The 6743-nt window shown below is 46.3% G+C and overlaps 1 protein-coding gene across 2 annotated transcripts in view; it reads right to left on the reverse strand.

Moving 5' to 3' along the window:
• Positions 1–6743, reverse strand: part of LOC113590742 (intersectin-2-like) — a 47448-nt gene extending 40705 nt beyond the window's left edge. For both annotated transcript variants that reach the window (XM_035529320.1, XM_035529321.1), the window contains exon 1: positions 6640–6743. The gene's annotated coding sequence lies outside the window, so the exon portion shown is untranslated. The remainder of the gene's footprint in view (positions 1–6639) is intronic.

Below are 6743 nucleotides of genomic sequence, written 5' to 3' on the forward strand. Positions count from 1 at the left end.
CACTTCCTCTCCTAACAGACACATGTCTCATCTAGACTGACTACCCAGCATGCTTTGTGCTCAAGGAAAAAGAGCTCCTCTGTTCCCACAAGAAACTCACGGGGCATCAACCCAGGACTCTAGTATGCAGTTTAATATCACTGTAATTCTTCTAGTGTGTGCTGTTTAATATCAGTGTAATTCTTCTAGTGTGTGCTGTTTAATATCAGTGTAATTCTTCTAGTATGTGCTGTTTAATATCAGTGTAATTCTTCTAGTATGTACTGTTTAATATCAGTGTAATTCTTCTAGTGTGTGCTGTTTAATATCAGTGTAATTCTTCTAGTATGTGCTGTTTAATATCAGTGTAATTCTTCTAGTATGTACTGTTTAATATCAGTGTAATTCTTCTAGTATGTACTGTTTAATATCAGTGTAATTCTTCTAGTATGTACTGTTTAATATCAATGTACTGTTTTAGTATGTACTGTTTAATATCAATGTACTGTTTTAGTATGTACTGTTTAATAATAGTGTACTCTTTAAATATGTACTGTTTAATAATAGTGTACTGTTTTAGTATGTACTGTTTAATAATAGTGTATTGTTTTAGTATGTACTGTTTAATATCAATGTACTGTTTTAGTATGTACTGTTTAATAATAGTGTATACTAGAGCTTGGCGATATGGACAATATTGATCAACATCAATATTTATCACGATATATAACTTCATAATGCTGGCAGCTTGAAGAGCATCGTAATGACTGAATATAGTTTAGCAGCAAAAATATAATAATATAATGTAAACAATATACAATATGCTTTATCTGCCTTTTAACAAAATAAAGCCATATAAACGATGTACTGGTTTCACATCAGCCTAACGGCCTAACACGGGCCGCAACTTCACACTGTGGGTGTGTGGTCGCTCTTTAAGAGAGTTGTTTTTCCCGTCTTGGTTTGCACCGACCAATGACATATTTTGTAGGCCATTTTAATCTGTAATTCATGGCTTTTCAGATATCTGTGCTGCTTCTATATAACTGATATTGTGGTCACTTTTTTTTGGCAACACTTTCAACAGCTTCAGAGAGCATGAGCTCATTTTCACTTTCTCGCTGGTTCCACGTGCTTATCATCGTTATGGACGTAAATGTTATCGTGATCCCGTTTCGAGACTGTTTTATCACCCAGCAGTAGTACATGAAACACACGCTGTTAGCAGCGGGAGTGCACGTTACTTCATGAGATTGTAGCGTTTGCAAGAATGAATATATATTCATCTATAATGTAGACATATGCCATATATTCACATTTAGTGTGTGTGTGTGTATGTCGTTTATTCATATAGAGTGAGTGTGTGTGTGTGTGTGTGTGTGTGTGTTTATATGATTTATTTATATAGTGTTTGTGTGCAGATGCTGAAAGAGTGCTACAACACTCACTGTCTTCTCTCCCTCATCTTGTGATTACAGCAAGTAGTGGTGCGCGCGCACACACACACACACACACACACACACACACACACACACACACACACACGTCCATATTAATCTCTTTCCAAACTTGGCTCCTGCCAAACTAGCACCTGAAATAATCTGGTTAATTAAAGTTGAGCAGAAAAAATAAGTGTTCATTAAGCACCAGTAGACTCCTCCTCCCCAGTACCACCTCCACCAGTAGACTCCTCCTCCCCAGTACCACCTCCACCAGTAGACTCCTCCTCCCCAGTACCACCTCCACCAGTAGACTCCTCCTCCCCAGTACCACCTCCACCAGTAGACTCCTCCTCCCCAGTACCACCTCCACCAGTAGACTCCTCCTCCCCAGTACCACCTCCACCAGTAGACTCCTCCTCCCCAGTACCACCTCCACCAGTAGACTCCTCCTCCCCAGTACCACCTCCACCAGTAGACTCCTCCTGCCCAGTACCACCTCCACCAGTAGACTCCTCCTCCCCAGTACCACCTCCACCAGTAGACTCCTCCTCCCCAGTACCACCTCCACCAGTAGACTCCTCCTCCCCAGTACCACCTCCACCAGTAGACTCCTCCTGCCCAGTACCACCTCCACCAGTAGACTCCTCCTCCCCAGTACCACCTCCACCAGTAGACTCCTCCTCCCCAGTACCACCTCCACCAGTAGACTCCTCCTGCCCAGTACCACCTCCACCAGTAGACTCCTCCTCCCCAGTACCACCTCCACCAGTAGACTCCTCCTCCCCAGTACCACCTCCACCAGTAGACTCCTCCTCCCCAGTACCACCTCCACCAGTAGACTCCTCCTCCCCAGTACCACCTCCACCAGTAGACTCCTCCTCCCCAGTACCACCTCCACCAGTAGACTCCTCCTCCCCAGATGACAAAAAAACACCAGCTGCCTCTGAGGATCTTCTGCTATCCAGTTTATATAAACTCCACTCAACCTTGACCAACCAACTGTTCTGGTGAAATTGGGCAATGTGTGTGTGTGTGTGTGCGCTGTAGGCAGTCTGCTCTCTGCTCGATTAACAGTCTGGGAAATCATCTCCAGCAAAGCTGGTTACATTAAAAAGTGTTCTGGGGTTCACACACACACACACACACACACACACACACGCCAGTGTATTTGGGGCAGCCTATGTCCTCTTAAAGGGAGAAATACTGCCACTGTAACATACACGCCATTTTTCTGGGTCACTCCTCTTTGTTCTATCTGATCGGATGGACGGATGCACTACTTCTCCTGTTTATATCACAGACACACCGACACACACAGCTCTACAGTTCAACTAATGTACCCTACATCACTGACTGAACATCACCTACCCTACATCACTGATTAAAGACCCCAGTAAATACTGCATAAAGACTACACTAACCAAATACACAGAACTGTACAGGTAACCCCGTAAAAACAAACATTAAATATCCGAGCGATCATGAAGTAAAAATTGTTACTACTTTGTAAAAAGCAACAACAATAAGTGTATGAATGAAAATGACTAGCAGTTGTCCACAACTTATTTCTCAAATGTAGGCATGTTCTGGAGTCTCACATGCCGGGGTCAGGCTGGGGCCTTCTGGAGGTTTGTCCGCACAGCTCCCGTTAAAGCTCCACTCTAGATCCCGTCGGCGCCCTCTGCGGCTTCGGCGTTCCCTCGCAACTTCCCTCTTCCCACTCGTTCCCTCCCCTCCTATCCCGGATCTGTTCCCGGGTCATCACCTCGACGCCTCCCTCGGCTGGGACCTGACATCCTCGGAAGGAGGGACGCCCAGGCGCGACGGCCGCTCGCCGGAGCCGGCCCGGTTTCCGCGCGAGGAATGAAATCCCCATACAGTGAAATCCCCATACAGTTTATAGCCTCGGCAAAACCAGCAGAAACACTGAGCCGTTTTAAGGTTTCTTTTATTAGATTCTCCATCCGAACGCTTTCGCCGCCTTAAGGTTTCGGATGGTGTGTGATTGATTTCAAATCCCAGGTGTGTCTGATCACACCATGCCGGCACGCAGGTGATGTGTGTGTCAGCGCTGGTTTTACTAGCTCCACCCCACATCTCAGAAGACTCGTGCACAAGGGACTATCAGCGGTGTTTACCATGACTCTGGAAAAATCCAGGACCGAGTCCTGAAACTCAAGAGCGCCTTGGTCAGAGCACGTGATCCACAGCAATGCGTCTCACCGTGATGATGTCACGCATAATGAAACCAGAGCACTGCTTACTGTAGTGCAGCCTCGAGAGTGGCATATTCTGTCTGTGGCCTCAGTGATGCCCCTGCAGGGGTAACCCACCTGTGAAAGGTTTTACTAGAATCTAAGAGTATTTGAGGGAAAGGGAAAAGGAGAGACAGCTCTGTTACAGCCTAACTACAGCCCAACTACAGCACAATTACGACATAACTACAGCGGTTACAGCCTAACTACAGCCCAACTACAGCACAATTACGACATAACTACAGCGGTTACAGCCTAACTACAGCCCAACTACAGCACAATTACGACATAACTACAGCGGTTACAGCCTAACTACAGCCCAACTACAGCACAATTACGACATAACTACAGCGGTTACAGCCTAACTACAGCCCAACTACAGCACAATTACGACATAACTACAGCGGTTACAGCCTAACTACAGCCCAACTACAGCACAATTACGACATAACTACAGCGGTTACAGCCTAACTACAGCCCAACTACAGCACAATTACGACATAACTACAGCGGTTACAGCCTAACTACAGCCCAACTACAGCACAATTACGACATAACTACAGCGGTTACAGCCTAACTACAGCCCAACTACAGCAATACGAATACAGAGGTTACAGCCTAACTACAGCCCAACTACAGCACAATTACGACATAACTACAGCGGTTACAGTCTAACTACAGCCCAACTACAGCACAATTACGACATAACTACAGCGGTTACAGCCTAACTACAGCCCAACTACAGCACAATTACGACATAACTACAGCGGTTACAGTCTAACTACAGCCCAACTACAGCACAATTACGACATAACTACAGCGGTTACAGCCTAACTACAGCCCAACTACAGCACAATTACGACATAACTACAGCAGTTACAGTCTAACTACAGCAAAGTACAGGAGTTACAGCCTAACTACAGCCCAACTACAGCACAATTACGACATAACTACAGCAGTTACAGTCTAACTACAGCAAAGTACAGGAGTTACAGCCTAACTACAGCCCAACTACAGCACAATTACGACATAACTACAGCAGTTACAGTCTAACTACAGCAAAGTACAGGAGTTACAGCCTAACTACAGCCCAACTACAGCACAATTACGACATAACTACAGCAGTTACAGTCTAACTACAGCAAAGTACAGGAGTTACAGCCTAACTACAGCCCAACTACAGCACAATTACGACATAACTACAGCAGTTACAGTCTAACTACAGCAAAGTACAGGAGTTACAGCCTAACTACAGCCTAACTACAGCACAATTACGACATAACTACAGCGGTTACAGTCTAACTACAGCAGAGTACAGGAGTTACAGCTCATCTACAGCCCAACTACAGCACAGTTACAGCCCAACTGCAGCCCAAATACAGCAGTTACAGTTTAACTACAACCTAACTACAGCACAATTACGACATAACTACAGCGGTTACAGCCTAACTACAGCCCAACTACAGCACAATTACGACATAACTACAGCAGTTACAGTCTAACTACAGCAAAGTACAGGAGTTACAGCCTAACTACAGCCCAACTACAGCACAATTACGACATAACTACAGCGGTTACAGCCTAACTACAGCCCAACTACAGCACAATTATGACATAACTACAGCAGTTACAGTCTAACTACAGCAAAGTACAGGAGTTACAGCCTAACTACAGCCCAACTACAGCACAATTATGACATAACTACAGCAGTTACAGCCTAACTACAGCACAATTACGACATAACTACAGCGGTTACAGTCTAACTACAGCAGAGTACAGGAGTTACAGCTCATCTACAGCCCAACTACAGCACAGTTACAGCCCAACTGCAGCCCAAATACAGCAGTTACAGTTTAACTACAACCTAACTACAGCACAATTACGACATAACTACAGTAGTTACAGTCTAACTACAGCAGAGTAACAACCTAAATGCAGCCTGACTACAGGAGCATTACAGCTTATCTACAACCCAACTACAGCACCGTTACAGCCTAACTACAGCCAGACTAAAGCAGGGTTACATCTTAACTATGGCCCAACTAACGCTCAACTACAGCACCATCACAGCCTAACTACAGTCCACCTACAGCACAGTTACAACCTAACTACAGCCCCACTACAGCACAGTCACAGCCTAACTACAGCCCGACTACAGTACAGTTAACATGGCTCCAGCACAATTACAGCTCAGCCACTCAGCTACAACACAATTACAAGCTATCTACGGCCAAAATACAGCATGATTTCAGTCTAACTACAGCACAGTTAACATGACTCCAGCACAATTACATCACAACCGTACAGCAACAGCCAAATTACAGCACAGTTGCAGCCTAACTACAGCACAGTTACAGCCCAGGCGTGCGGCTACAGCCCAACTAGGGCACAAGCCGCCCTGGCAGCTCGAACCCTTCAGCTAGGGCGGACAAAGTCGACAGTCTAATTTAAGCACATAAAACGGAACACAAAACTATTTAGAAGAGGAAACCTAAAGAGTCGGGTCGGAACAGGGGAGTTGAAACGTCTGAACGTGATATGTGAACGTGATATGTGCTCGTCTTAACCGCTGGAGGCTGACCTAGAAAACACCAGCTTTTACACACACACACACACACACACACACACACACACACACACACACACACACCTCTGAAACGTCCGCTCCAAAACACGCCAACATGGTTATTTTTCTGGAGTTTTTTATTTCCCCGTAAGCGTCCTTGTACGCAGTCCGAAGTGGGGCAGTGCACAGGTGCAGTCCCGACACGGTTCCGTTTCAAACGGCGGGGCGCGCGCTCCGAGGAGGCAACCCTCGGTACTAACGGGCTCCGGGTTTCGCAGCGGGGCTGTGCGCGGATGCTGCGACGGGACTCGGCGTCCAGCTTGAACTTGTTTTGCTGTGATGCCCGACAGGACGGATAAGAGCGCCCCGACGCACCGCGCGTTAACCGTCTGCTTACCGTGCATGCCGCAGCGTGACAAAGGAAACGGCTCCCGGGATCCCCGTGGCTGTGGTTCCTTTCCTGCGGTGCGCGCCCGGGCCGCGGGACACCTGCGGGGCTGC

This window comes from Electrophorus electricus, chromosome 8 (assembly GCF_013358815.1).
Source record: "Electrophorus electricus isolate fEleEle1 chromosome 8, fEleEle1.pri, whole genome shotgun sequence".
NCBI lineage: Eukaryota > Metazoa > Chordata > Actinopteri > Gymnotiformes > Gymnotidae > Electrophorus > Electrophorus electricus.